Source organism: Manacus vitellinus, unplaced genomic scaffold (assembly GCF_001715985.3).
Source record: "Manacus vitellinus isolate BGI_N305 unplaced genomic scaffold, ASM171598v3 scaffold_13_pilon, whole genome shotgun sequence".
Taxonomy (NCBI): domain Eukaryota; kingdom Metazoa; phylum Chordata; class Aves; order Passeriformes; family Pipridae; genus Manacus; species Manacus vitellinus.
In genome coordinates this window covers 10,453,664-10,458,686 of record NW_021938999.1, presented here as the reverse complement: position 1 = coordinate 10,458,686, position 5,023 = coordinate 10,453,664, and positions in this window count along the sequence as shown.

Below are 5,023 nucleotides of genomic sequence, written 5' to 3'. Positions count from 1 at the left end.
GGTTCTGTGGATCACTTATAGCCCCAGCCATTTTGTTGTCCAAATGCTGCCTGATCTGTAGCAGGGCTTCGTCTGCTTGCAAATGGGATTGCTCTGGTTTTGGTGTTTTAGGCAGGTAGTATTTGGTGTTTTAGGTACAGCAGCTCTGAGCTCGCAGGTCCTCCTCCTCTCAAACAACACGGAGGTTTTCATCTCGCTCTACGTAACCTGTGGGATGTACATGCTTTTAATTCAGGGCCGTGTCATTTCTATTTAATTCTCCATTGAGGTAAGAATAGAAATTGAAAATTATCCTCAAATATACCTGATTTGGGTAAGGAGTTACACCATAAGCCTATTGCTCCAGCTCACACCTCTTAAGCCAAACATGAACACCGCTGGTGAAGGACTTGGTTTCATTTAATCAGCCTCTAATTCCACATGCAGCACCTTTCATACAGCTCTGCAGCCCCAGCAGGAGTGCTCATGTTTATTGTTCATCAGACACTTCTTGGAGTGCTGATGTGGGCTTTGCATGGCCCTATCCCCATCTATGTCTTCTGCCAGCCACTCATTTAAGACCCTTTGTCACCATTCACTTTTTGCTGGTTCAAACCATCGTGCGACAATGCTGAAGTAGAGCATGGAATTAATCTAGACTCAAGAAAAAAGAATAGCACTTAGGGTGTGCTCAGGGTCTGGACTTATGGCCAGAGGAGCAGGACAGGAATTGCTGAAGTCAGCACTGCTGCCTAAAGGTATATGGTGCTACAGTCTGGAATGGATTTAAGTAAATTTCTCACAGCTTCATTAAGATTAGGCTCTTTACAGCACTGGAATGGAAAAATGTTTTGGGCAAAGGACAGACACACTTTGCCTGTCAACAGATGCAGTGGTAAATACACACAGTGTTCACACTCCACCTCTTCCAAAAAATAGCTGTCCCATCCTTAATACCTGGAGGGGAGCCTAAAAGCTTTCATAATATGTGGCCTGGCCAGAGTGCCTCCAGTCAAGTAATATTAGCTGCAAGAAACTTCAGGAACAGAATCAAATAAGTAGAAAGCTCACCAAAATACGCCTCATGTGAGAACCAGTCAGTTGCAGCAGGCTTATTAGCAACCAATATGAAGCAGACATAAGATGCATGATCTTAGATATATGTGGAATTTCCAGAAGCAGGAAGGGTGCTTGTGGTAAAGTACAAAGCCCTGGCAAGATCTATTCTGGAATATTAAGTACACTCCTATCCACCAGTTTAAATTAATCTTCCTACAGAAAAAGTGTGGAAAGGGTTACTAGAAAGATCAGAGGAATTAAGATTCTATCATATCAGAAGAATTTGACTTAGTCTAACAAAATTCAGCTGGTAGTGGATATATTTGATGTTTTTAATTATAAGGAGACATAATCATCAGTGAGGAAATAAAAATAAAGAATAGACATAAGCTGCTTATGTTGAGGTTGAAAACCCTGTCCACTATACTGAAAAGCACTTTGGTCAGGAATAGCAAGATGGAATTCCTTAGGAGAAATGATAAAGCACATGAAGTTAATAGTCAACATGTTTGGCACTTGTGTTCAAATTCACTGCAAGATGGTTGAGCAAAAAATCTTGACAGCAGCCAGATAGTCCCATAATTAGAGAAGTTACACTGCACAGCTTATACCATAACACTGGTGTGATTGCCCAAGATGTGTATCTGGAGACAAGATAGAAAAGAAAGGCACGTGAGCACCCAGGAAATCCCCGTCAATGAAAACCAACTTTAGATTTCAGGGAAGTACGGATGGCCAAACATCTAACTAGTATTAAACACTGTCACAGGATATACAGGCAGTAAAGCAATTCCTAACCACACAAGTGAGAAAAAAGGAGAGAGGGAAAGTACTTAATACAAGCAGCCTCAAACAAAGCAAGAAAAGTGAAGAAACTTTCCAGCTTTGACACATGGCACTGATCTACATACTGCTTACCATGACACACTGCAGACCTACAGTCTAGGCTCTTAACAGAAACAGACCATATGAAGGAAAATTAGCATACAATCAGAGATGCAAGATGTACCAATTCCTTCCTCAAAAGAATCCAGTGACTTACAGTTTGAGAGAAAGATTTCCAAAGCCCTCCCAAAGGGATTCTTCCTCCTCCCTACCATATGTGTTTAGAAACAGCCATTAAACAAATGGTTCCACAATCAGAGTCATATAATCATTTAGATTGGAAAAGACCTTTAAGATCAAGTCCAACCATTAACCCTGCACTGCCAAGTACAGCACTTAATCATGTCCCTAAGTGCCACATCTACGCATAAGCCTTTCCAGTGATCAGCATCTTTTGTTTAAGAAGTACGAGCTTGCTTTGATTGTGTCTGTGCTGCCTCTGTGATCTGCACCAAGGAATGAACCCCATCCCTGAGCAAACCAGCCATCAGTTTATCTCCATTGGCTTGTAGGGTGCAAGCCCTGAACCTGCAGAAAAGTAGCTTCTGTTCTGCACCAGGGCTTCTCCGAAAGAAGAAGCACTCCAGATTGGTGCCAAATCAAACTAGTGTATGTTGCGTGGAGAGCTGTGCATTATGCTCTAGAAATATTTAGCAAAATAGGAAGAGAGCTGATTTGACATTATAGAAGTTTTCCCATGGTTGGGAATATATGTAGTTTTGTCTGGTGAACTTGAGCTGCAGCTTTACCATAGCAAGAACATTCAGATGGTTTCTTCTTCCCTTCTCCTGACATCTGCTTTCACAAAATTCATTTGAAGACAATCCTATTTAAGACTTTTACTCCTCTTTCAAATTTGTTTTTATTAATCAGTGGAGCCAAAAGTTATGGGTGGAGAGAAAAAAAGGAGGGAAAGGCACAAACATGATCACATAAGACTTATTTCCATAGGAAATGAATAAAAAAAAGGCTGTGCATGAAAATGCAGACCAAACATCCTCTGTTTCTTTTCCACCTGCCCACCAGCATAGAAATTCAATTACGTGTGATCTTCAACAAGTCATTTTTCCACAGAAAAATAATCAAGTCAGTCAGGAAAGGTGCTTCTTTCCCTTCCTGGTCTCTGAGGATCTTTTTTATTTCAACTGCCAAGCAGGGGCTTCCTTTTACTATTGTGTTTTTTTGGAATTCAAGGTAATGGAGCTTTTATTTTGGTTGCAGCTTCTAAATACTACAGTGATCCAATCATAACATGGTATTAAAAAAGTAAACTATAAGCAAATGATGTCCTTTAATTGACAGACAGCAAAATACAGATGAAACTTTAATCTTTTTAATCCATATATCACAGGTCTTTTAGTAAGATGATCTCCAAATGTAAGCTTTTCGCTAACTAACCAGGAGATAAAAATCATATGTTCCTATATCTACTTACTAGAATTATAATTAAAGACTTGGGCTTTATAAAAGCGCAAGAAAAGTTACGACATTTAGAAGAGATCCAAAGCTGCGTGTCAATCTTTGCCTCTATTTGGAGATCAATCTAACATTTATATAACTTTCAGGATCTGAATGTGAAGAGATAACAAACTAAAACAGCAATTCTCACATGTGGCTATCAGGAACCTCATAAGTAGTCACTGTGTCCAATTAAATAATGACATGATCCCATTTCAACTCCACTGTCATACACTGAGAAAATACCGTGATTTTGCTGAGGGTGCACATGTAGTCACAACAACAACAAAATCATATATACCTGGCAATACATGCACCAGATGGCTTTAAACTGGCTACAAAAATGTTACAAAAAAACCCAGCTGTATAAGGCTTCAGTATCATAACGAGATTATAAACATATGATGCTTGTGACAAAGTAATTATGATTTAAGCAGTTTGGCAAGAAATTCATTAGTACTTCTCAGGATCCTGTTTTGCAATGGATTTACCACAATAGTGGTTTTATCCTATATAGCAGAAATCATTACATAGTAGACAGTTTTATGAACTCATGTATCTACTTTGGTGGGAATGAAACAGTAAAATGAATCACAAGACTTTCTTAAATATAGTCAGTGATGGAGTTTGCATAAGAAAAGCACCAGCAAACTAGCTGGCTGTCAGTCACAGCAGCAGAGAAACTTCAGTCCTCCTCCAGGATTTTTAGAAGTGTAAAACTAATGTGTATGTTGACTTGTGTGCAAATGGTTTTGATAGTGGATTTTTACACTCTTGCTGATTTTCACCCGTAGATTTTCAATCTGTTGTCTCTCTTTCCACAGTGGATAAATGAAGTTTCTGTTTAATACTCCAGCAGCACCTCAGGGTGCAAAATGTACCAGATAGATAGTCCTGCATTTCTCTGGTGAAACTGATTCTGAAACTTTTTTTTAATACAATGTAACATCCTAGTATGCTATGTGATCATTAGAGTAGCTGAATTCATTAAATAAAACAGATACTTTAAAAAAAGCCCTATACCTAGATTTCTGCAAAAAGATGCATACAGGATGGCCATGAAAACAATGCAGCACTTAGCAAGCCAAATGTAGAAGCCACTCTGGGCCAGTCTTCCTAGACTCTGACCAAAAGTGCACTCCCTGTACTATTTCTGATCTCTTTGTAATTTCAGAAGGTGTCTCAAACGCTGTGTGAGTGCCATCATAGAAGATTTGAGCTAGAAAACTATATTAAATAGACACTTATAGCAGAGAAATCTATTTTTAATGTCCTCTGAAATAACACAAGAAAAAAAAATCTGAATTATGCTTTCAGTTCCATCTTAGCCAAAGAAGCCAGCGCTTAAAAAAGAAAGTCAGAAAAAATGGAGAACTGAAAAAGAAATTCTGAGATACTCTTGTATCCAAACAAAAACATGTTTCTCAAACAGGGGTTGCAAATTGCTTCACACAAATCAAAGCAATGCTTGAAACACTACAGCAGCACTAATCAGATGAAATAGGAAATCTAAATAGAGGTGTACTGCACAGATTTTTGAAGAGACAATGCACGATAAGGTAACTTATTACAGGGAACTCAGGGAAGTTTAAAGAAAAAAATGCTACCAAAAAAAGGGCTATGAACTAGAAATGGGAATCAA